The sequence below is a fragment of the Coturnix japonica genome, chromosome 3 (assembly GCF_054131305.1).
Source record: "Coturnix japonica strain WE chromosome 3, WE-NBRP24, whole genome shotgun sequence".
Classification (NCBI taxonomy): Eukaryota; Metazoa; Chordata; class Aves; order Galliformes; family Phasianidae; genus Coturnix; species Coturnix japonica.
In genome coordinates, this window is record NC_140665.1 from 65,015,373 (window position 1) to 65,042,581 (window position 27,209).

General features: G+C 41.0%; 1 protein-coding gene across 6 annotated transcripts in view; it reads right to left on the reverse strand.

Moving 5' to 3' along the window:
• PRDM1 (PR/SET domain 1) overlaps window positions 1-27,209 on the reverse strand; it is a 106,799-nt gene that overhangs the window by 56,861 nt on the left and 22,729 nt on the right. The window contains exons 1-2 of one of the 6 annotated variants that reach the window (XM_085543679.1): window positions 6,290-6,304; window positions 3,607-3,679 (exon numbers count right to left, since the gene is read on the reverse strand). The exons of 3 other annotated variants lie outside the window; for them this stretch is intronic. The gene's annotated coding sequence lies outside the window, so the exon portion shown is untranslated. Of the gene's footprint in view, window positions 1-3,606; window positions 3,680-6,289; window positions 6,417-27,209 lie in introns of those variants that run through there. 2 more of the 6 variants (XM_085543677.1, XM_085543680.1) reach the window with 2 other exon arrangements.

Sequence of the window (27,209 nt, forward strand, 5' to 3'; positions counted from 1 at the left end):
CTTGGCCGAAAATTGATCTCTATAACTTCACGGGCAAGAAGTTTGGTCGATTCTGAGTACTAAAATGGGACACATGCTGCTAAACACTACAAAAAGATGCTTTTGCTATATGTGTCCCTACGTGACGGGCTGGATGCCCAGATGCTTTCCACCCTTTGGAGAAACTGGCACTTTCGTGTTCTGCCAGAAGGATCCTTCTCATAAATAAAGGCCCAACTCTTATAGGTTATTAGAAGGTCTTTTATTGGCAAGGTTTTCATGTCAGCTGCTGAAGCACTTTCTTCAGGAACTGCTGTTCCTGTGTAGCTGGGGTCACCATTTTCATCTACCTTTTGATTTCTAGCAAACTGGAATGCTATTTAATCTTTGCAGTTCCTAACTTGCCGGGACTTACACATATGCTTAATGCACTGTGAATGGATCTACTGAAACATGAATTACAGTACACAAAGCTAAAACACATGCCTAAGCGCCTGCAGGATTGGGGCCTAAAAACCTGAGCATTATCCTTTTGATGCATCCGTCCCACTATAACGATGGATAAAAGTGTTTACAAAAAAGCTTTGAAGATGAGAAATGCTCCATAAGTACATGTGTGGGGTAGAGGAAGTGGAAAGAGAGAAGGGATAGGGACACAGATTGCATTGGCTGTCCTGATGTTTGCCATAGAAACCACATCATTCTTAACAGCTGTAGGATTAAGAAGCATACGTGGTTAAGGAGGTTCCTCATACTTTGGATGTGCACAGTCAGACATTAGAGGGTGTAAATTCTCAGTTCCCACCTCAGGTTAGCCTTTGAAAGGATGATGCCACATGTGGTCATGCTGTTCTTCGGAAAGTTCAGCTACAGTAACAAACACACTTGCAGCTAGTCTAACCTGAAATACTGTATAAAAAGCTTCATGGCTGTTGAAATTGACAGAAAATACCTTTCCTTCTGAGGTACCCCAAGCAGACTTGAACCTTCAGAGCATTTGAGAGTGCTGGGCAGGCCTTTTGCTCAGCAGAGACACTTATGCCACCTTCACAACCTAAAAAGCAGCTCTCAAGCTGCCAGAGACAGCAGTTGTGTTAGGAGAGCACATGGTGCAGCCTGTATCTCTCTCCTGCCTGGCTGCAGTGGCCATAGACAACAATTAAGACACAGGATGGCCAATATTTTGAAAGGTTAGCAAAGGCCACTCAGTGCAATCAGACTGAGGTACCTGCCATCCCTTACTCAACCTCACAGCTGTGAAGGTGCAAAATATTTTCTGACAAAAAGCAACTGAACGGCTGGTCTGAGGAACCACCATGTTTAGTCCACTGACAAAGGAAGGCACCTCAGGCCACATGCCGTGACTGCGTGCCTCTGACAGCAGAGAGCAAACCCACCTCGGTACCCGTCTGACACAGGAACTGGCCTCCCCCCTGCCAGGCTGAATGTCAGGCTAATCAGTTTGATCTGACAGATTTTAATTAAATTAATTAAGGCCTTTCTGAATGGGCTTGGTTAGCGTTCCACAGGGGAATCCCCATTGACAAGAAGCACTGTCAGGAGAGGCACAGTTTTTCTCCTCTCACAATGAGAATTTTCTTATGTTGTTATTAGATTTTTTTTTACATCATTAATAAAAGCACTTTATTGTCACATATGATGCTTTGGAAGCTTGACATCCGATTATATTAACAATTGCCTTCTACAAACAAACATAAGATTTTCAACTTGTACTTCAAGCAAGTTTGTTACTCTGCCAAATCAAGATGCAAAATGATCCTGATCGCTTCCCACTGCCTTTCTCAAATGGGCTTCTTGTCCAAAAGTTGGAAACTCACCACTTGTAGGAATGCTTAATTGCCAGAGAGGCCAGGCTCCTGCTCCCCCCATACATTTGTGAAAAGACAATGACCATTTTGTTCTGCAGATCTGCCTGCAATTGCATTTCAGTACTTTATGGTGTGAGCATTTCACATATGATTCAAATGCAGCACGTCCTTCCTACCTGAGGCCACAGCTACTCTTCAGACACCCAGTCATTCTGAAAGGCTTCGATACGAGCAAAAACCCCGCTATCTGCACAGAAACAACAGCACGATCGAGCTAAAAGGCATCGCCTTGCTTACCATACTGCACTTGTGATCTGTAAAAGTGCTGAAGCTGGAAATCCCCCAGTACTGACAAATGGCAAGCAGTGGCCACGGTCACACACTGTCCACGAGGGATGTACCACTGCTGTGTTTGGTTGCAGCAGTGGGCTCCTGAGCACGGACAGGCAGCAGAGACAGAGAGCAGCCTCAGAGAGCAAGGCCTTCTCCTTTGGTGGTACAGGCAAAGGAAGGATGGGCTTCTCAGGCATCGCACTGATATCTGCTGGGCTCAGCAGACAGTGTGCCAGCCTGTTGATATGGGGACTTTTGCTGACACTGTTGGTACTGTATGCCTCTGCTCACTGTCAGGGCCCCTAAAGAAGGAAGAAGTCCCACCTTGTAGGCTTACTTTAAAAGTAAATGAAGTTTCCCAGAAGCTGGAAAGGATTTTGTATTCAACCTCAGAGGAAGTAGCAGCGATCCTGTTGTGATTGAAAAGATGCTAAGAGCTGAGGTGCTGTAAAACAACCACTTCACCTACCAGCTGAAGCTGGCAGACTTCATCTAGTAACACCTCCTTTCCCTTTGATGCCAGAATGGTCTCTCAAGACGCTTGACCTTGAAGTGCCAAATCATGGTGAGCACTACAAATTTTGTTCTGACAAAGACTAGAGGAGGGAGGAGACTCTGAAGTGGGAAGATACTGTACTTGGAATGCAATCTGAAATGAAGGAGGAAAAGAAAAAACAAAAGGCAAAGTGAGAAAGAGAAGATTAAGACACAGAGATACCTGAGGGGGACAATGAAAGATAAAAGTAAGAAAGAAAAGATCCTGAAAGAGAAGATAGTGCTAATGAGCACTTATAAAAGACCAAATAAAAAGAGGAAAGATGGAAAAAAAAAAAAAAAAAAAAAAAGAGGCCACTATTCCCTGCCCATGTGTTATTCTTTTTCCAGTTTATTTTCAACATATCTATGATGCCATACAAGTCACAAGAAAATCCTCTTACTAAGTCAGCACCCACTTACCAAAGCTCCTCAATAAACAAAAGCTATTTCAACTTATCTGCTGGCCAGTATGAATCCAGCATACCCAAATGTGTTTTCCAGTGTGATTTTGATTAGAATCTCAGTCTTCTGAAGTTCAGATTAATTATTATGAGCTTAGGTGGGGCACTACAGACCTTGAGCCAACAACTAAAATGTTTTCATGACACTGAAATAAGATTTACATTTCCACTCTGAAAAACATATCTCTTTGTGGCATACATTGAAGTTTTATTCTCAAACCTATGCCCAGAGAAAAAAATACACATTTGCTGAAGTGTAATTCTGTCTGGTAACATCAACAAAAACATATACTCTGAGAATTCCAATATGAGATATTTTGTAAATACTCCAAAGGGTAAAGGCAGGTAAGCAACAAAGGAAATTATCTAACTTTGCAGAAAACAACAAAGTGCTCTTTAATAAATTAGGCAAAGATTCAGTAACAAAAAAAGATGCATCCACAAAGAAAGAATTCAACACAACTGACCTTCAAGTTCCCTCTACTCTTTCATTAACTGTCCACTGAGGTGATCTCTGGCCAAATACAGGGAATTCAGAGCCTGTCATAGAATTACAAGATGAATTAGGGACTGTTGCCACAAATTTACAGCTACCAAGGCCTTTGTTGATTAAATTTTCCCAGACTTGAAAGTAATTTCACTTGGAAGCACTCTTAATGGGGCCTCACATCAGCATCAGGACAAATGAGGAAGGGGAGTAACACTTTTCCCTTCCAATTATCAGGTGCTTTTTCCTCCCGCCTGATTGGTAAGCAGACAGATAGACACATTTTCAGTCAATGCAACTTAAAAGTGCATATCACAAATTGTTTGCATGCTAAATAACTTACCAGAAAAATCTCAATTTTCAATTTCCTTAAGGAAAAGCATCCCCTTTATTTCTTTCAGCTTCTGACTGGCAGAGCCTACTAAATAACCTCAATTATCATGCTGAACAATTACTGACTCACGGTGAAATCAATTGCAAAGCTAATGTAGTTGAAACTGTATACAGATAAGTGCACTACAGGTGAGTAGCTCCACATGCATGAGTAGTGTCGCCGCGCTCGGTGGCATAACTCATGTGCATAACTATTTGCAACACCGGGGCCTCAGATTGTAAACTCGCTGGAGCAGAAACCAGATCTTATCTGCCTGTAAAGCACCTGGCAGTGCACCTATCTTTGCCACTATATAAATTAATTATCATTAGCATCTGAATTTTGTCAGCTCCAGCATTCCCCCCTAACCTCAAACACTGCTTTTCTTCCCAGAGCGATGTTCTGTGCAGTGGGGGATAGTAACAGGCACATGGATATTTAACCATTCTGGGATTTAATCAAATAATTCAATATGAAATTAACACGTGTAAAGCATGTGAAAAGCTTCTGAAATCTGAGGTCTGGGTGGGGAAAGGGAAGACTTTAAAGGTAAAATATATATATATAACTAATTCAATTCCTGAAACACTTTGACCTTTAAACGGAACCATCCTCCCCTTCTTAGGTTTAAGATAAGTTCAGCAAACAAATTTTCACCCTGGGCTTGACATATAATCTGCCAAACTGCTGAAGAAATAAACAAACACTTTTTCCTTTAAAAAAAAAAACAAAAACACAAAAAACAACTCAAAATAATTGTATCGAAAAGACAGACCTCACTACTCAGAACAAATACTGGTGGTATACACAGACCAACTTAAACATGAGGTAAAGTATTAAGATTTTTACAGGAAATAGAGATTTGGAAAGAAACAGTTGTGAAATAGCAAATTCAAGATAAGGAACTCAAAAAGACGACTTTTGGTCATCTTCCCTAATCAACTCAGACTGATTACCTCAGTGTGCTAATCTCACATTTCAATAGGTTTTTACTGCTGAACCTAAAGAAACCGTGGGCTTAAATGGGAGGGAGAGAGGAGACTGGAAGTGCCAGTCAGTTTATTCAGCACTTTTGGCACACCTCAGCTCATGCTTTTAGAAAGTTCTTCAGTTCTGGTTGTTTGTTTTTGGTTTGGCTTTTTGTTTTTTTAATTCAAAATACCAGATTTTGTTTTTCAAAACAAACAATTTTTGTTTCTGTTTGCAAAACAGAACAAAATGATGCACGAGCAAGTGAAGGCAAAAAAGGAACTCTAGGAGTATCTCTCTTCTTTTCTAAAGACAGGGGAAAAAATCAGCAGCTGGCTTTAATGCATGCGTTAATGCTCAGTGTCGATTTCCTGCTTTCTCTTCTGCTATCTAGTCTTTGCTACTGAACGATTCAGATGGCTACTTCAATAGGCACGAAATACTTAAGTGAACAGCAACAACTGCATGTTTGACAGACCCAAACTAAACTGGACAAAAATACAAAAATCCAAAAAAAAAAAAAAAAAGCCAATCAAAAATATGAAAAAAGAGAAGGCTCTTCACTCATTTGTATAAGTAGGACAAAAGTCCTAACTTAGTAATCACATGCCAACAAAGAGATTAATTTTACCTGTAGTAAAAAAAACTCCCTAAGAGGCCAGTCTCATTTAAATGCAAAAAAGTGAATAATTTCTGATTCCTGCATGAGGCCATTTTGTATTTGTATGCACACAAAATTGCCTAACAGCAATTTTTCTTTTCTTGTTCTATAAAAGCCATTTACTCCTTAGAAACAAGCTTTAAGTAAGGCTTTTCTTCCATTTCACAGCTGAGCCTGTAATAAAGAGCTTCTGAATCGCATTTTCTGTTGACCATTTCTGTAGGCAGCATGATGCCAAGCTTTACGGTACAGAACAGTAATAAAAATTACTAAACTTTAAGATAAGGGCTACAGAAACAATATATGATTAAATCACAATCACAGCGAAATCTAATTTATTTTGAATCTTCAATTCTTTCACCGCCTGTGCCAAGTTATGGAAAAGTTAATACACATCCAACCCCAGAGAGACAGGTTTCCTTTCACACAACATATACCCCTTTGCATTTAATAATGACATACATTATATAAATAAATAAATAAACAAACAAACAGCTTGGAGACATGACAGAAAGCACAAGTGATACTCAATTACAGAAACTCTTTCCTACGTCCTCCATCACCTCACATGCTGTGCTCACCTCAAAAAAGTATCACTTGACAGTAGTTACTTATTCCCCGCTCTTTCTTCACATTGAAAAACAAAACTAAAATCCTCACCTGCGACACAGGTCAGAATATAAAGTGCAGACTAGTTGCCAGGGTCTGTGGCAGGTGTGAGCAAGGGCTGACTGCTTTCACACTGAGACCTGGGCAAGCAACGCCGTGTCTTTATGAAGTGGGAAAGTAGAGCAGTAGCTAAGAGTACATCTTCTAAGCAGGATATTTAGGAGCCACCACAATCCCTTTACCAGACACACACATGCAACCTGACTTTTTTTTCCCCCACTCTAAAAATACTAACCCGTCCAGTGAACTAGTTGGAAGGGCCTTAGGAAGGGGTGGAGTAAGAGAAATCAGTGCAGCAAGTCACCTTTCAGCCACCTATGACATCAGCCTGCTGCCCTGATTCCTTCATTAATACCTTTGAGCTGAAAACAATGGGCCTGCCATTAAGCACCACACAGTTCAAGATAAGAAAGCCCTAAGCAGATAATAATCGGTGCATTTAGCTGGATTTCAAACATTCAGCTGCTTAATCATTTCTTCCTCACTGCATGCTACCCAAACACACAGGGAATGCTTCGGATGCCTCGGGCTAAGGAAGAAGGAGCTGGGGTGTGGGGAAGAGGAGGGGAGTGCAGGCCTCAGGATGGGATTGGGGGGGAGAAGGGGATTTCATTGGCAATCCTCTCCCTGGGAAATGAAAACATTTCTTAATTGCCATTAGGGAAATAGGTTAAATACAGGCTTGGTAAGCTGCTAAGGGCTGGCTAACAGATTAGAGCGGATGGCTGTTGAAGTATACTCATTTCCATTATATGGCAGAGCGGGGAATTTTTATTTTCTTAATAGTCTTCCAAGACTGTTCCTGTCAGGCGCTGGGTGTGAGACTGCTAGTTAGATTTTAACTAGTCACCTTCCAGCTGATGAAGCAAGGCTGCATTCACCAGCCCTCGGGTGACTGCTTTACTGCTTATGCAAGGGAACAGAAACTGTGGGGCATGCTGACGGGGTGTGTGGTGAGGAGGGCACTTGTGATACCTGCTGCTTTGCTAACACGAAACAACAGTGAGTAATGGCAGAATCAGAGGAACTGAAGGCATGATGCAGCATACCTGTCACGCCAGGAAAGAAGGGGAAAAAAAAAAGTCTCTGGATCCCTGAGCATGTAATGCAGACACAGGGCTGAGCCCTGCCACGTCTGGACAGCTCACCCACGAGACCTCAGGGCCGTGGTGGGGGGGGAGTGTGGGCACCTTATGAAACCCAGATGCCACAGCCTGCCTCTCAGCTCTCAGATCCTGCTGATTGCCTGCCCTGCTTTCACCCACAGCACTGTCATCTCCCTCTTCCCCAGCAGGCTCATGGCAGCTCCACTTCCAGCCTCCAGTGAAGGCAGTGGGAGCAAACAGAAGCCAAGTTTCCCTTTAAGTGGGCATAGCCCCACTACTCATCCACACAGCTGTGGAGAAGCTACTAGCAGTGTGTACTACAAAACTGAGACACAGCCCTGTAATCCTCCATCGTGCAAAACTCCCCGGGGCATGACTAGGAATTTTATCTCAGCTAGGGCTCAGTTTTTAAGGCACTTTGTTTTGGGGCTCCTTGAAGCCAGCACAGCTATGAAAAAGGTGGTGGATTGGCAGGTGAAGCAACAGGGGGGCATGTGAAGAACGAGTTTTGGGGAGGGGGGGGGAGATCTGTGAATACCTCTACCTTTCCTCCTCCCAGCCAGATGTACACATCTGTACAGCTATGTGTAAAGAGGAAAATTCTCCCACTGAATGAAATCTCCAGTGCCTTTTGATACACCCACCATTTATCCATCTGCATCGTCAGACATCTTAATACATTTCAAAGACTTGTGCTTAGTTTCATTCAACTACATCTGAACTTTCCTGTTGTGGATGGCTGAAAGTGATAAATGTTGAAAATGATGGCTGTTTTTCTCAGGAAAACGAAATCTACAGCACTCAGGCATGTGAGGCCAGGTGAAAGATATGCCAGCCCAGTGCACTGCCCAGAATCAGACTGGAGGTGAGGGAAGAGCACAAAAATCCAATACTCTCTCTTCCAAACCAGCATGTTTACCAAGTCAGCCTTAAGGCATGTTTACTTGTGTATAGCTACAGACATGGGATGGCTGGAGAACAGCAACCACATTGGTAGCAAATGCTCTGCTAGTTCAGATTAAGCCAGTGAGGATGAGAAACCCACTGATTTACATGGCATTGGCCAGTATTTTCCGCTTGGCTAGCAATCCCATGCACTTTCTTTTCATATTTCATAGCAACACCCTTCACCTTCATCAGAAATCAACAAGAAATCGAAAACCTGGCACTTCCCTTCGTTCTCACTTCTACTTAACACCTCTCATTCAGAAGTATGTTCCCTGCTTGTGTACATAGAAAGTATCTGTGAAATGACATAAACCCCTGGGCTATGGAGGAGTATGCCTCCTGAATGATCCAGCAATTGACAGAACACATACACTGTGGCAACTATAGAACCTATGCTGTAGTACGCTTGTTTTAAAGAGCTTGGGACAGATCCTTTGCATCTGCCAATCATTACAAGTTGGAAGGTTTTACAAAGGTTTTTCCTGTGGCCACATATTTAGCCACAGTCAATCCAAACCAGGCTCAGCACTGCCAGAAAGACAACTGTGGAATCAAAGCCTGCTTCCGTGTGCAGGCTCTGAGTGGACCCCTCACAGTTGAGCACAGCTTCACTGGCTGGATTAAAAATCTCTTTTTGAAGTCTCTTTAAAAATATATATATATATATATATATATATATATATATATATATATATATATAATATACACATACAGTGCTCGTTTGTGATGTGTCTCCCTTTTCAACAGAGAGCTAGCAGCAAGGAAGTAACAGACATGTCTACTATTCTCTTAGCCATTTTGACAAGGTCTTTTTTCCAGCATAGGTACAGTTCAAGAATGTGCACCCTTCAAATTATTTGCATCTGGACGCACAAGTGTAAGCCTTACATGCACATGAAAGCTTTTCCCACCAGATGACTATGCTACAATTCAACTCTTTTCAGTAAAAAGAAAGCTTCAATTCCTGTTCATGACCATCTGGGTATCTCTGCAAGACGCTACATGCCAAGACATAAAAATTCTGGTTTCCAAGTAATAAAAAAGATGCTGTCTTAAATGTTAGAGAAGGCCAGTCGATCATTAAGGAAAGGAAAGGAAAGATACTACTCTGAAGTACTAGTACAGAGGCAAAGCAATGGACACCTGTGCTTTACATCAAGTACTTTCCTTGACAACATAAGTAGCAAACAGATAAATTGGCTCTTTGTGCAAGTTACGACAAGTCCAATTACTCTGAACACTACCTTTGGTCTAAGGAACTTGAATTCTCATTCCTGTCCATAAACCCTCTAGCATGCACATTCCTGTAATAGAACAAATTCCTTTTCCCTGGTTATTGCAACTAAACATTTATACTGTATTTAAATATAGCAATAATGTATCAGCTTTAATGAATATTTTTTACATCAAATGGTTATATTTTGACAGAATAAAATTCCCAAGCTCAGGGGAAGAAGCTGCTTTATGGGGAGTACTGCGACAAACAGGATTCCTGAATCCTACATGTGAAATATTTGAAATATGAATCATTTCAGTTTTTTTTCAAAGTTATTCTTTACCATTTATTTATTTATTTATTTATTTATGTACATCTTGTGTATTTAAAGAGAACATCTCTATTACGATGTAATAATCTTCAAGAAGGAAAATTAACCACATTGACCATCTAGAATCCTCCACATTATGAATTACATCTCAAACCACACTCTGCAAACCAAAATCACTTTGAGAAATCCCAGACAAGCAGTTGGACAGAAGACTCCTTACAATTATGAAAATATGTCATACTGGGAAATAAGTTACTTGTGAATTAACTGTTAGGACAAGCCATTTTCCATCAAGAGTTACCTGCATCTAGTAGCTTTAAACCAAGGTAAAATGAGGAACAAGTGGATTACATTCTACAGTGGGTCAAATCATTGTCTCAGGTGCACTCAAGCTGACACAACTACAGCATGGAGTATCTGCTACAGACACATTAGCAAGAAACTGAAATCTGATGAAATCCCAGAGAAAAAGAATACATAGAATTTTAAAGATAAAGTCTTATTTTAAAAAGAAATATCAGAATGAACAACCTGATATAAGTGTGGGGAGTCCACATTACTTAATCTCTTTAAATCAAGATTAGGTGGCTTCCTAAGAACAAACCCTAGAACATTCAGAGGACATAAGATTTGTGAAAGAACTACTGGGTGAGTTTCTGTAAGTGTTGCCTTGCAGAAGATAAAGCTACCTGATCACAACAAACTGAGGTTTAAAAAGTTCTGTAAACTTGAGAATATGATCCACCTTTCTTTATAGTTTCCTTATAGTGATTGGTGACCCTGCACATAGCGGGGGGGGGGGTAAAACTAGATGATCACTCGGTCCTTTTCAGTCCAGGCCATGCTATGGTTCTATGAGATGATGTGACAAAAGAACTCCCTGAACTATTTATCTGAAAAAGAAAATTAATTTTAAAGACTATTAACTGGGATTTTCATATTCTAAGAACAGCTTCTTTTCTATTACCCGCCTGTTCTCCTGCCTTTTGTTCAGAACACAGATACACAAACCCATTTCAAGACAAGACCAAATTAGCGTGGAACTGACTTTGTGCATGAAAGGAAAAGAAGTCTGAGTTCCTATAAACCTTTCAAGCTTTCATTCCACCTCCCTTCCCAGTTTGCACGGAGGAGTCTATTTTACAACTTTATCCATGTAATGGTCTTGCAGACTGCTTCTTCATGCCAAAATTTCTCTTTGATGTTTACTCTCCCATTAGTGTTTCAGTGTAGGTATTCAAACTGATCACACAAGCGCAGCAGTACTCCAGAACTGTCCACGTTCTGTCGAATACAGTTGTTTCATGTTGCCTGTGATTTACAGTCTTAATTAATGCTCAAAAGAAGAAGAGCACATCTTTGGTGGAGCGTCCCCCCTCCACACACACACACACACCCCTCCTCCTTCTCTCTTTTTTTTTTCCTTTCTTTTTTTTTTTTTTTTAATTTTTTGGTACAAAACAGCGCTCTCAGGGTTTTGTTGGACATTGTGCAGGATGACTTTGCCAAGCAGAATGGAACACACTTAATACTTTTCCTTTATAACCTTTGCAATAAATCAGCTACCACTCCACTTGCATGAGAACGGCCATTAGTGTCCTCTCCCCTCCCCCAGCACTTCCCGAATTTTAAACAAAGTAGGAATAAACTGAAGCTGAGCAGAGCCAGTGAGCCCAGTAAATCAGTTTAATGAGAACTGAATCAGTCATATGAAGTCCACTACTGAACAAATAAGGTGGACAGAAGAGGCCAGGCTTTCAATGCAGGTAATGGGGATGGGCAAGCAAGAAGGCATTGCTCATTCATTTGATCTTCAGCGGCGATGAATTTCTGTTGTGAATGCTCTGTTCTTTGAAATCACATGTGCTGCAGCTTGCTGCTGCAATTCATTGTTTAGATTTGGCTGCTTCCTCTCCTGCTTGTGGTTTTGTTCCTCCATGTTTTCCCACAGAAGTGGAGTTTTCTGTTTACCCATTTCCACCACTTATCTCCTCTGTGATTCACTTTGGATTCATTATCCCTCTCAGGTCTCCCTTGTTTCCCATTTGCTGTGAGTACAACCACACATATATACATAGTGTTGTTCAATTCAGAAGCTAAACAGCAGATGCAAGTATTAAAGAGACTGTATCAACTTTTGTGTATGATAGCACATGAACTCAACATTAAAAACGTATTTTCAAAAGTTTACAAAACAAACAAGTAATATGCAAACCAATGTACCCTGGTTCAATCTTTTCTACATATCTGGGGCAGCACAAGTGGCCAAGAGTAATTTCTTGGTTGGAGGGGGCTAAGAGGCCTTTTACTTCCCACATACAAGCACCCATCTCAGTGCCAGAGCCCTTTGTTCACTTGGTCTTACTAACTTAGAGAAAGGAGCTGGTAAGATGAACTGATGAGCAAACTCAGGAATTGATGTGCACAGTAATGAGCTACTTGCCCTGATCCAGCCACAAAAATTGATGGACAAGAGAAGGCATGGCTCACCCACTCCCATCCGCTCTGCATCTCTTCCCTGGGACTGCCAAGGTTCCACATCTGATTCAGTAAGAGATCTTCATTCTGTCATGCCCTCCTTTCTACTCTTTTCTACTTGGAATGTTAATCATTTTTTGAATCAAGGACTCAAATTAAGGATCACCTTTTCTCTTCTGCTTCCTTACCTCCTCCAGAAGCAGCAACCAGAAATCGCTGGCAAGATTTTTGCTATCACATGAGTATCCCAAAGTTTTGGCCAAGATTAAACTGTGGCATTTATTAGTAAATCCGACCCAGCTACCAGAAAGCTGCTATCTTCACTGTGAGCCTAATAGAAGAATGGGAGTTAATCAATCTCCCCAAAACACCGAACTACCATACTTTTAATCCTGGCAAGCTGGTCAATTCAACCAATTAGAGCATCCTGTGTTACTTCTCTGCCAAGTGGATAATTTCTTTCTGATGCACTATTACCTGTACTTCTGGATGATCTGAAAAAATCAGCCTCTATTCAATTTCCAGACCTGTTTTCCAAAAGGAAAACCTGCTATTACTGTCAACCTCCACAATTTTCAGTGGGAAAAGAGAACTAACAAAAGCTGCTGTGAAAGTTACAGCCCCTTTTATACCTCTTATTACCTTGCTTTTTCCTAGCTTCTGTGCTTCTCCCTAGCACATGGGAGAGAAGAGGACACACCTGAAGCTACAGCCTTGCCTAGGAGATGGAAAACCACTGTTGCTGAAGGACCAGCAAGGAACATTCTGTACAGTTCTGGATGGCAGGAACTCAACAGTTTACAAGTACAATATTTAAGGATATTAAGACAGTTATCTATTGGATTAGGCAAGAAACAGAATGCATTTATTATAGTCATTTTGGAGACTCCACTTATCTATCATCAGCTTACACTTCATGCAAGACCACTGCTGTGTATTCTTCAGAATCCTACTGTGGGCCTATGTGTATAGACATTTTTTAAAGTCTTGTACTAAAAAATCATACAATTTTGTGGGAATCTCATCCTTCATAAGAGAAAGAAATTAAGTGTCTAGTCTTCCTGGTGACAGAGGAAAGCCTGAAACTGAAATCTAATAGCATCAAACTCAGAAGGCTAATAAAAGAACCCAGAATATTACTTTCACGGTCTGTAATTTTTAAGGCAACTTCAGATGTTAGAGCTCGATTTACCATTTGTAGAAGCTGGGGTTTGACTGTGTTATAAGTGAAAGTCTAAAGAAAGACCCTGTATTCTTTGCAGTGACGTTAACTTTTTCTTATGGCTATTCTGTGGGTAAAAAGATTTCTCTTCCTCATAATAAACTCTCCAACCTCTACACCAATGCTTTGCTCTTTCTTGCATTTAGCAGCCATGCCCTTCTAGTGAAGCTTGTGGTTTCCTGACAAAATAAGTGCAGTGTGTTCACAGTTCTCAGATTCAAATAAAGAGAGAGGAAGAGAGGAAGAGAGGAAGAGAGAAAGAGAGAGAGAAAGAAAGAGAGAGAGAAAGAGAGAGAGAAAGAAAGAGAGAGAGAAAGAAAGAAAGAAAGACAGACAGGAAGACAGACAGGAAGAAAGAAAGAAAAGAAAGAAAGAAAGAAAAGAAAGAAAGAAAGAAAGAAAGAAAGAAAGAAAGAAAGAAAGAAAGAAAGAAAGAAAGAAAGAAAGAAAGAAAGAAAGAAAGAAAGAAAGAAAGAAAGAAAGAAAGAAAGAGAGAAGAAAGAAAGAGAGAAGGAAGAAAGGATGTGAAGCACATAAAGCTAACAAACAGGCAGCTTCAATTACTCAAAAACACATTGAAAAACTCACACATTAATTAAGCCAAATGTTTGATATTTCTCTCAGTCCATCCTGTCCAGTCCCTTCTTCTATTTCTTAGGTATTTACATTAGCTGGAATAACCCACAGATTCATATAATCCACAAACTTAGCAGTTAAGGAAAAGTTCAAAATGAAAGTTGGAAACATTAGAAGTCTTTAACACAGCTAATTCACTCTTCATTCCAGATGGTTACAAATATTTCTAGTCTTTGTAAAACAAATGAGAAAGAAAGGTGCTACAATCAAAGAAGAATAAGACAGTCCATAAACAATAGTTTCAAAGTGTTTGAAAAAAGGGAGGAGATTTCATTTGAATGCAGCTGAAGTTTGTTCTTTCTCCTCTCACCAAACTTTGCTGGCATCTTTAAGACAGGAATCTAAAAATGATTTATTGTACCAGACCATCATTCTGGTCATAGCCACCAATGGGCCAGATCCAAGGCCCTCTGAAATGAGTCTCCCTGTTGATTTCATGGCCTTGGATCAAGACCAATGTTTGTGCATTTGTTTTTCAAGAAGAAATTTTTCCAAATAAGCCGGGGTTTATTTGGAATTATTCCAGGGGCTACGTGACACTTTCAAGAGTTTATATTCATCCAAGTGACTTTCAGGAGCCAGTTCTGTTTCCTTACACGAAAAATGTTGGGGGGTGAAAGGAGAAGGGAAAGAAGCACTTTGTGAGTCTGTCTAGACATTTTTAGATCCTTCGCTGGAAGCTGCTCCTTGGTCGTGGTGGGACAGGAGCACAACATCCTGCCTCTTCTTTCCAGTCTCTACTGAGGAATAACCATAACCTACTGACACAGTTGTGTCTGAGGAGAGTAATGAGGAGGGAAGCAGTTGATTTGCCCTCCCAGGATGATTCAAGGGCTAGGGAATTGGCTTGTGCTACATTTGCTTCGCACCTCCAGAGCACTGCCATTCTATTGGGCAAGTGGGAGTTTGCCTGCTGTGAGGCATCTCCCAGGTGAGGTGAACCCAGCACCTTGATGTGCTTTTTGCCTGCAGATCTATGTATGGAACAGACACCATTAGAAGGACTGCTGCAGTGTGACAATTCTACCTGTATAGCTCCTTGGGCACATTACTTCTCTTGAGTTGCAATCTATCTGTGTTAGTAGCTGGCTTCTAGTTCCCAGTTTTCCAGAACTGCCAAGCATCTGAGACCCTAATTAAGGACTGTGTGGACTGGCGTAGGGCAAAGCAGTCCTGTGGCAGATGTAGTTTGCATGGTTAACCAGATCTCAGCTGCCTCCCAAGTGAGGAAGAGGAGGGGCTGAGGGGAGGAAAGGTTATGCAACATCTCTCCTGGTCTTTCATTTTCCGCATGTGCTGGGACATCGGAGGCTCAGATCACCAGCTGTGAAGAATGCTGTCTTTCAGCACAGAATATCTTGTAACTACATCTTCATTGAGATCTGTCTACTTACTAGAAATAAGGACTATCACATCTCATCGTCTTCAGAAGAAACAAAAAGGGCAAAAGTTATTATATTTGCCTCCCTGTAAAAAAATCAAAGCGCTCCAAATGTCTGCTGTAAAGTATGAACAAGCAAAAATGAAACCTTTCTCACAGTCACGTGGTATAATTAGAGGTAGGGCTGAAGAACAGAACTCTCACTCACCAACTCTGGACGCAATTGTTTTTGTACTTAGAAACCCCTGTGATATGCTTAAAATAAACACCCAGCTACAAAATGTTGTTAACATTTAAATTATGTTAAAAATTCCTTGGCAGACCTCTGGGAGCTACCCCATCAACATTCAGTACTGGAGAACTTACAGATTGATAATTAACACAGCTTGTACTGTGCACAGATGCAGTAATCCTGTGATCTGTTACAGCAGCCTAACATAACAGCAGTGAAGACAAGACAACATCTTTATTAAATCTCTCCACCCTGCTCTCCTTTATTCGACACAGAAATGTGTACATGTCCTTTGGTGCTAATAGAGCAATCAAGCAATGTTTAGGGTCCATAACCAAGGGTAGGTATGGACTGAACCTCCAGTGAAATCAAACAGTTTTGTTAGTATGTGTATAGCGACTCTTCAGCAGCTTTTTATAGGATTTACTTAAGAAACTTTCTGCCAAAAATCAAGCCAAAAAGCCCCAGTGCAAACTCAGCTAGAGCTACCACATTTATATTAGCAACTCTGAGCAGAAAATAGTCTGCCCATAAAAAAATTAAAAATGGCTCAATGCAACACGAGCTGATGGTATAGACCTGTTCTTATTCACTTGGTGATTCTGACTGCATCTTGCAAGCACTACTGTGAAAACTCAAAAGCACTTTTTCAAATGAAAGAAAATCAGAGTATCTAGTGTCAGCAAGCCTTGTAAAGTCCATACATGTTTACACTTGGCATCGGATTACACACATTTGACTTTTTGATTTAGTGCGTACTTGTGTTTTGCCTTCCTTTGTCAGAAATAAAATACAGCTATTCTTAAGAGAAGTTTTTGTTTTTAAAAAGACCTAATTTGTACTGTATGTTAGGAGAGATCACTTTTTGCCCCACCCACGGAGGAGCTTGATCCAAAGACAGAGAGGGAGAAAGTCAAACTCAGAAGAGGTTAATTTGGGCAACGACAACGTCAATTTGCAAGACATAAAAGGGGCAGAAAGACAGAGTAAAAACAGCGGAGACCTTGGACAGTTTTTTTTTGCTGCGTCACAAAAGCAATTCTGCTGAAATCTTATTCGGAACATCAACTGAGTAAAAAAGAGAAACACAGTTCTTAAATTATTTTGTACTTTCCATGTACAGAGGAACAGTCAGAACTGTATAGGGTTTTACGCCTTCTTGGTAGCCAGCTTATAAACAGCGTAGCTACCAGTCTTTCCATAGGAAAAACATGTTCCGTGGATAATAATAACATGACTAACTGCTTGAGCTGCAGGGGCAAAGCAGCACCTACCTAAATAACATGTGGTATCTGATGATCTATTAAGTAACAGGCAGCTGATAAGTAATAAAAATAGTCAAAAAGAAAGCCAAGTGAGAGCCCAGAATTCAGGGAATAGTCCTAAACACACAACAGAAAAGGTGGTTCAAGTCAATCTTTCCTTCTCTTATTCTCCGAGAAGAATGCCACATTAAAACTAGATGAAACAGAAGTTATTTTATTCGTACAATGTGTGTTAACAGGCCATCAAGTGGGACATCGGTACATAAGTGTTCGTATGATCAAACTCATAAAGATAGCAGCAGCCACAACAAAGTGAGTGAATAGATGAGACTTGAAATTTTCAGCATGTTTTTATGGATATTTTAATGCAAGAAAAGGAAACTCATCTAACTGCAGAAACCAGGTCAAAACAAACAGTTGTACGATTTCCAAGTTAATTCTGACTTTACCCTGTCACTGAACATTATTTAAACTTAAGGCAAGTAAAAATCAAACATCATTTGTGCCTGTTAATCATTTGAGGTGCAACTATAATCCAAATCACTTTTTGCAAATGTAACAAAGCAGGTTTTGCCTCAGAACATGGCTTGATGCCCTCCACACACATCCAACCTGAGATCAGTCCAAAATAAACCATTTACAAGGAGAAAGCAAACAAAAAACTGGTTACAAATCCTGCTCTCTCTCTAAATGGCCTACCTGGCAAATGGGCGTACTTACTTTTGCTGCCATGGGAAATTCCAGTCCATGTTTTGAGAACTGGTATATTGCATATATACCCCCATCATCTAAATATATTAATAATAATTTAAAATAGAAAATCACCAAACTACCTTTATATATTTAATACACAACACTCATCCTTTTTTACCAAAGTGTGGTTACCCCATAGCATTTTTGTTACATTTCCCATAGTATTTCATTATAGAAAGAAATAGTGCTTTTTACGCATAGCTCCTTCAATAAATCTATCACAACTCAATATAAAATTAACAGTGACAGAGAAATGTGTATTTTCTTACTTTTATGACACTTATGTTGGAGGCCGTGCTGTTCAGAGCTACAGTAAGTGCTCAGAACAAATACAGGATCACATAAAACTTTCCTGACTGTGATGCAAGTGCTAAGCTGTAAATTGCCTTTGGGAATAGGTTGTCAAATTGTTGACGGCATAAAGCTTTGCATCAGCGCTCGATCTTGCTTTGAAATCTCATGACTGATAATAAAATCCAACAGCTCAATAGAAAACCAAGTTAAAACTTGAATTTTTCTAACTGCGATTTTGCCATTTGCTCAGAGTCAGAACTCAGGACCAAATGTTTAAGAGAGGACACAGACCCATATTGCAGAAAGCCATGGCAAACAGAACTCTGGAGCTCTGTTTTCGGCTGAGATGTGAAATATCCTCCTGGGAATTGGTACGGGGCAGCAGTTTGGGAACTCTAGGTTCATGCTGCATGGTTATTTAGACTCAGAGGCTACCACAGTAAATAGCAGCTTTATGCTTTCTCAGGAATTCTCTTTGTGTTGGTAGAAATCTCTGCTCCGGGAGTCACCCTTACTCTGGTGAGAGCTGCAGCTTTGTTATTCACCACTTCTTGATGTAAGAGATCTTAAACCAGTATCATAGCATAGCATGCAAATGGTAGAAGCAAAGAAACCACATTTTAAATCATATATATTAGGGTTCATCTTAATGGGTTTCAAAGAATTTTTCCCATCCTTTTTATTAGATTTTGGAAAATAAACTGTGTGACATAGTGATGAAATCCAAAATAGGAAGGTCACTACAGTTCCCTTGTTTACATGAAGAACGAGAATGTTTCTCTTTAGATTAGCAGAATAGAAAACAATATTCACTGTATATATGTATGTATGTATATATTTAATTGCTGATTAATAAGCAACTTAGCAACAGGGACTTGTGCTAGAATTTAGAGAGGATGCATGTCTGTTTTAATAACCATGTTAATTATAGTTTTATGCCGAATTTTCTGGAAAACAGAGATGTTGCAACAGTAGAAGGAACAGACTCCCTAAAGTGGCCCAGCTTGCAGGAAATTCTGACAGAGTATCAGAGACCTTGGCACAAAATCTCAAGTTGCTTTAAAATTTCTTGTTTAAACATTTTCACACAGAAGTACACTAACACTAACTGGGACCTTCTCCAAATGGACCTGACTGTACACCAAATAGAGCTGCCATGGTGCTCACCTCATTGGAGGCTCATGCCTGGGGGACATCAGGTACAATTCCTGCAAGTGAGTACCTTGGGAAGCGTAAGCCACACTGTCAGTGAACTCGAGCCAAGGATCAATCCCTCCCTATTCTGCAATAGATAGCCCATAAGAAAGACAACACCAGAAGCTCACTGCTGCCTTCTTCACTCTCACATTTTACCCTATAGTATAATATATAAGTATGTATATATATAATATTATATTATGTTATATTATATTGTATTGTATTGTCTTATATTATTAGCATTAAATCAGAGAACTGAGGACTTGTGCAGCTACTTTCTTTAGTTTTTTTTTCCTCCTTTAATGATGTTGGCATTTTAAAACCATATGGAAAATGCATTACCAGTTTTGTTATTGTCAGAATATGGAGATGAAACTGTGTATATATGGGATCCTCCCCAAAATCTCGTATGATGGTGCACTAAGAAACAAACAGTATTTAAACACTGCAAGAGACTGCATGAGATGCTGCTTAAAAGCATGTTAATTGTCTTTAGGGGGTTCACTTGTGGTTTCTGTCTAAAAGCTAAAAGTCTCTTAGCTTAAAAAGCATTGCAGTATTTTTAAGCCGGCAGGATGGAAGAGGAATAGCAAGGATGTAAGGCCTGAAAGTGTAATGAGAGAGCTCTGCACAAGTGACACTGTGTTTGTGGTTCAGATATTAAGTTATGATTTGATTAACCTACTTAGCAAAGTTCAGATGATAAATGTGGCTTTGGTGAAATTATTTTGCTGGAAACAAAAACTTCTTTAGACTACTTAAAAGACAAGAGGATGTTAAATGCTGTTACAGTGATTTAATGAGTATTTGCTTTCATTCCAACAGGGGAAAATCAAACAAGATAGTTTCAGTTTGAGCCAGAATAGATTCTGCTCAAAGGTTTTCATTGTATCAATTTTTACGATTTTTATAGGGCTGAACTTTGTTGAAATCGTTACTGAAAAGTATATGTATTGTACAAAATCCGTGTCACTTTCTTTTTTAACAAGATGCCACAAGTCTGTACTGCACAGCTCTCAGAGGGACATGCAGGGCTCTCACCGGAATTCAGGTTGTTTGAGTAGTTTTATACTGAGCAGTACCACTCGTCACTCATCAGCCTCTGTCCTACAGATAAAGTCTCCTGCCCATCTGCCGTGCACTGACCACTGGGCTGGTTTGTTTTGTTCCAGCATTTAGCTGTTTCTCATGCGCTTCTGCCTCTCCCTACGGCTTTCTGAGAGCAGCTGCATAAATTTAGCCCAGCAAAACTGAAACTCTTTGTGAAGGTGATTTATGTCACAGCGCTGTGTGTCAGGGACAGCATAGCTAGATTTCAGTAGGCACAATCTCACCTGGAACCTCCACTCTGCTACAGTGGAGCAGTGGGGGCAAAAGATATAAAACAATTACGAGAGCTGCTTTATGGAAATCCTTGCAGCAACGACTTACAAAACCCAAACAAACAACTCTTACATATAACTAGCAATTGTACAGAATACCTCCAACATGGTAGCCAAACGACAACAAGAAACAGGAAACCTCACTTACTCGACTAAGTAAGAAGGGCTGGAGACCTTTAGTCGTCTAGCTACAATTTCCAGTATTTTGCATTGCTCACATTATGGAGCCAGAAATAGACTAGAGACCCTATATAAACACAAAGTAGTATTACAGGAAACATGCTTTTTTCTTTTTCTTTTTTCTTTTTCATTTTAGGGAGATGCTCGCCACATTTGTTTACGGAATCACTCATTCTGTTTATAGGGACATTAACTGCATGAGTATCATTTTTCCTCTCTGTGATTTTTATACACTTTTCACTCATTCTGAAAGTAAGTCAGTGGACCCTATTTTATGCAGTTCAAGCCTAGCTCTACAACACAGTCATTATGGTGCTTCCTACACACAGTAGTTATTGAAAAGGCTGACCCCAAAATAAAATGATGCAAATGACACTAGTGCTCAGACTGAATGCCAGAGTGCTGGCAGAAATGGGAAGGCATGGGGGTGTCTGCAGAAGCACGACTGCAAAGATTGCTGCTGGGGCTGGAGAGGGCTGGGCAAACCTAGTGCTTGCAGCTCAGAAAAGGGGAGAGGGAGAGCTGGGGGACAGGGCGTAATCACAGAGGAGACATAGAGAGCAAAAGGCAGTGAGAGAAAATGCATGCTAAAACTTGAAGGAAACCAGAGTGAAAGAAACAGGTGTGGACAAGCAGATAAACAATGAGGGGGAAAAAACAATCAGTCACCATTCTTACTTTTGAAAATAAAAGAGTAGATGAGAAAGGAGGAGCAAGCCCACCCTTAAGACAAGACACAGGAAAAGGAAAGGTGAGAAGGAAGGTCAACATGAAAAATGGAAAAGGAAGGACAGAATAGAGAAAAACTTCAAGAAGAACGAACCACGGTTGTTTGGTGTTTTTTTTTTCTTTTCTTTTTAAAATAAAAGTTCTCTGTCTTGTTTGTCTCATTTCCCTCTTGGCAAGAAAAGGAAAAGAGGAGAAAAAAAAAAGCAGGCCGAAAGAAAGCAAAAGGATTATTACAGTCTCACAGTAAGGAGATAAAGCAAGGGAGCAAATTGGATATGAACTGTTTTCATCAGCGGATATATAAGGGAGGAGCTGACTTCAAGAACGCTACAGAGCATAAAGGACATTTCTTCAAGGAGTAAAACGATCTGTTCAACATAATTCCTAAAATATTGCTATAAGCCCACAACTTTGTACAAAAAGAAAACCCAAAAAACAACAACAACAAAAAAAAACAGTAAATAAAACTTCTGTCTGAAACTTTTCCCACCATTCCAAGACAGTTGGTATTTAATCTAAATAACCTCCTGCTGAGTGTTGATCGCAGCCTGTAGCTCTGCAATCCAGTCTCATCACAGTCCAGTCTAAATACAGCTTTAATAAATACTCAGCTTCAATTCACTCAAATTCCAACTAGTTTAGAATATGATCTTTATTTGTGAACTCATAATAGCTGGTCTGAAAACTGGAACTTCTCGATGTTTGCAGAAAGATGAATTTTTGTGTCAGGTCTCCAGCTTTAAGCTGGTCATTATGTCACTGCTGTTTGGCTTAGCACCAATTTGGGCTGGATAAAAATATGACATGCTTTCAAGTCTAACGAAGCCAGCAGCGATGGTCAGAGTAAAGCACTGCGAGTGCCACCATGGCAGGCCTACAGGCACTGCACCCTGGGCAAGGGCTGTTTTCTGACTGTGAATATTGATCTGTGCTGTAGGAGATGGAGAAGGGAGGTCAGGAATGTGGCTGTTCCATCCCCCTGATGGTCTGTTCATACAAACCCACTCCATGGGTCTTCCCATCTGAGTTAAACATCGCTTTAGCACTGGCTTGCTTCCAGCCCTCCGCATTGCATGCAGCAGTTGGAGCACTCTTCCCTCCTCACTGCCTGCCCAGGATCTACCTGAAATTCCACCTCACTAAATAATCATAGACTTAAGGACATACACAGGAGTCCAAACTTGAGGAAATCAGATTTTTTCAAATCCAAACTTCATAGGAAACAGGGACTTTAAAAATTTAAGCTGCAGGCACCACTTCTATTTAACATGGGCATTTTCGAGCTCCCTGGAGCCCTTACTGCTTTCCTGGCAAAACATTTTTCTTCTCAAGGAAAAAAAAGTGAGAGCGCCTGTTTAGAAGCAGAGGAAAAGATCTTACCATGTCCTCACTTAAAATACATAGCACTTGCTGCTGTGGTAGAGCCAGGAGTGCGACTGCTCATCATCCAGATACCTCATCCAAAACAACCCCTTCCCACCTGCCAGATCCCATCAGCCACCCAGGAGGAGTGGTTCTGTGGAGCCCAGCCATCGCTTCCTCCTGCCCAAGACCCAGTGACCTGACGCTAACATCACTCCCCGCTACAACATTATTGCACTGACTGACAGGGTCAGTCCTTGCTAGATGTCACTAAATCAACATCCCTTCAGGGGCTTTTTCTGAAGAGAGAATAAGTTCTCCCGGATGACCTTCAAGGTTCAGAAGTGACTGACGTGGAGCCACTGCACCATCCATCACCCCAGCAGGAGGGGACATTTGCGCAGGGTCAGCATGACACAGGACTGCTGTGAACTTCCTGCACCCTGCTTTGCACATACCAACCCCGGCTGCCTCCAGTGATTCATGTCTCTGGAGAAGGGGACCTCAGGAGGTGAAGGCAACGAAGCTATGGTGTGCACAGGAGAGGTCAGACCCAGAAGGGAACCAGCAGCATGCACATACGCATAAGAAGCAAAGACAGAGAGAGGGCAAGAGTGTTTTCTTTTAGCTGCCTGCTATAAATATTACCTTTCAGGTCAAATATTTTGTTTTGAAAATAGCCAAATCCCAAGGACTGCTTCTACCCATCAATCTAAAAGGAGGGGAAAGAAATGTCGATGTTCTCTTCATCCTAAAACTAGCTCAAAACAAACAAGGTCACGGCTGCTTCCCAGCTAGTATCCATGAGCCACTTGCTGAGCCCTCTTTTGTTCTCACAGAGCAGGAGGCAGCCCACATCTCTGATGCACAGAAGAGCAATTCCCAACACAAGCGGGCAATGTGTGGAGGAACAAACCCTCATGAAAGCTGTGGCTTGAAGTGTCTGGATCTGATGTGCAGCAAACTGATGTGCAGTGTGAACATGTGATACAGCTATTGCTCTAATATACAAAGGTATTAAGAGTAAAATAATACAGGGTGGAATGATTTGCCAGAAGCCATGAATCTCCTTAGACTGCCAACTAAAACAATACCTTCCTTGCAATTGTCTTGTTAGGGAAAAGAAAAAGAAGAAATCATACAGTTTCTGCCATCTTATACCATGTATTGCTCCCTAAGGAATGCTTGGAAAAAAACACAACTGCTTGCTTGGCTGACAAGTGACACCCAAGACCCAGTGCACAGGTGAGGAGGAGACCAGGGGACATAAATCAAGGGTCCACCTTTCCCATAATCCCGCCTATCCTGTTTTGGTAGCTGTACCCATCCGCAACCTCTGTCACCCTATACACACCAGAGAAGCAAAGGAGGTCTGGGCTCCAGCAGCACCTGGAGCTCACAGCTCTCACCTCAAAGAAACCCTGCAAGGTAGCAGGCAGGTAAATTTTCAGCTGCAGACCATGAGCTCCAGTGTGCTGCACTACCTTTCCATGGCCTGGTAAGTACTCTGTGAAACACTTTGGAAAACAAAAGGCCATTACTGAAGCTGGAGCATGTGTCAGGCCACAAACGGGCTGCCTGACCTGTTTCCATTCTACCTGTCCTTCTGCCCAGGAGGACAGCACAACAGGCACCCTGAAGCCAGAGCTCCCTCCTCTTGTCAAGGCATCACCAAATGTATTTTACTCAAGCAGCTATGCTAGCAGCGTAGCAGACCACTGACCATCCTTATGGTGATGGCTGTTCTGCTGTGAGGGTAGGTGGGACTCCATTGGTTCACAGAAGTCAAGCAGACTGTGTCTCTCACTAAGTGCTAAATCACATCTGCTGCCATCTTTACAAGTGGCCCGAATGCTGTATGAAGTGAAACCCTTTTATACACATACCTGAGTGGCTGCCCTAACACATGTCTTCAAGAGCTGGCACATCTTCAGGAGCTGGGGATCATTCCTCAAACCAGCCAGAGCTGTTTCAAGGATGAAGTACAAGCACCAATGACCCGTGAAACAGCATAATTAAGTCAATGTGAATGAAAGGACATTTCTTACTGAGTAGAATACCTAGCTGCTTTTTGTCCAAAACATAAACCTACTTAAAAGACAGCGGCAGCATGAAAAGAGTGCAGCAGAAGGGCAGAGATGGAGATGGGGTATAAACAAATAATATGAAGACGATAGAAAACTGAGCCAAAAAAGATATTTTATTTTTATTTAAAATTTCACCACTCCAGATCTTTAGCTGTTTCATCTTTCATCCATCATTTTTATACCATGTTCCCTATCTAAATTAGGCAGTATTGGAAGATACGCAACTTTCGTATCTCCACATACATGGATCAGACTGTAAATAATTATGACTCAAAGAAGGGCACTGTCCAGTTTCAAGCTGCCACATCACACCTCAAAATTGGCTCCTGTACAGTGATGTGTCTAGAACCAAGGATGGTGCAAGAGGAAAGCATGGAACAGGGACCCTCTGGTGCTCCCCAGAGATCCTGGCCCAGGCACAAAAGTGGGCTGCAGTAGCAGTGGGGTGATAATGCTAATACTAAGAAACGCTACACATTCAGCAGCAGTAGGAATTACTGTAGTTGCAGAACCTGCTATATACACTGCACTGGGAACCAAGAGTTAGACATGGAAGCACTGTTGGCCACCTGAAGCCCATCTGAAGTGCCCCTCTCCCATCTCCAACCAGCACATGCCTGCAACCAGCAGCTGCTGCACAATTGTTTATCGTGGTTCTGGCTGCTCTGGTCTATGCACAGGAATGGGATTAACAAGGGTTTTTAGGTGGCTGGGTTGGGATGAAAACTGGCTGTCTGAGGCTCAAGACAGCCAAAAGTGAGATGACAGAAGAGGTGCAGAAGGCAGGGGGAGAAGCAGACAACTGGCAGGATAAGCCCGTATCAGCACTTCCAAGTAGCATAGCAGCCTTTTTTACACAAATCAAGTTCGCAGCGCAGAAGTCTTGCTAGAGACAAATTTGATACTACACTACAGCCACATCAAAGAGCTCCTTTTCTTCATCTGTGCTTGGTAAAGAGCGTGTGACCTCTTATTTCTGATGTGGATTTCTGACATTTGCCATATTCTGGTTGCTTCAAGAACAGGCTACTATTGAAGACATACTTGCGCTGCTCCTGAAGATTACTGAGAATCTGAAGCAAAATCCAACATTCAGCAATCTTGAATGTAGTTTGTAGACTGTTTAAGCGTGAAGGTTTGCAGGCTGAACTTAAAACAGCGGTATGGATTTTTAACCATAAATGCTTTCAGTTTCCTGAGATGTACATCTGCCTATACTGCCATGATACAATTAAATGGCTCTGTGCATCTGCATAAGGTTACTGATAGGCAAGAAACAGCATGATCCAAGTGCCAGTCTCAGGTTCATACTCATTTCATTTGAGAGAGATCTGTCTTTCTGTTTTCGTACTCTTCCCTCAATTCATCTTAGTTTTACTCAGTTATTGGGACTGTTAGCTTCATATTTCTCATTTGATAGGGTAAATATAAGCTGGCAAATGGAGGATTCTTGTCTATGCGTCTCCGAAGTAATAATACACACAAACATCTTACAAACTGTTAGGCACTGACTACTGCCATTCAGAACTCCAAAATCAGTGCTTACACTGTATGTACTTACTATATATAAAAGCCATATTGTACAATCAGACAACTTTTACAGTTCCCTCTATAGTGCAATGAGATGCAGTAAGAAAACTGCTCAGACACAAAATTAATGTGAAGGAATTCTGCATAAGTATGCAAAGCTGTATCACAGTCCGCAAGTCACATCTCATTGTAAAATTAACTCAGCATTCCTTCTCAATACAAAATGGTATAGAAAATATTACCTACACCACCATAAAATATTTTCCCTCTTTTCTATCATCATGCTTCTAAAATGGAAAGTACAGAGAAAAAAATATATAGCTTTTCTGAGAAAAAAAATTTATCAAAAAGCACAATTGACAAACTTTTACAAAGTTCAGCATGAATGCTTGTGGAAACGATCACCTTTGCAACACTGCCAAAATAAATGGCAGAGCAAAGTGGTGGTGTTTGGGGATCAGAAAACAAAATGGACATGGGGTCAAAACGAGCAATTTCAGTTAGATGTTCTGAATTGAGAAACACCTGGAAATTAAGCTAAAAGCACACATAACCAAAGTAACAACAAGCTTCTTTTTCTTT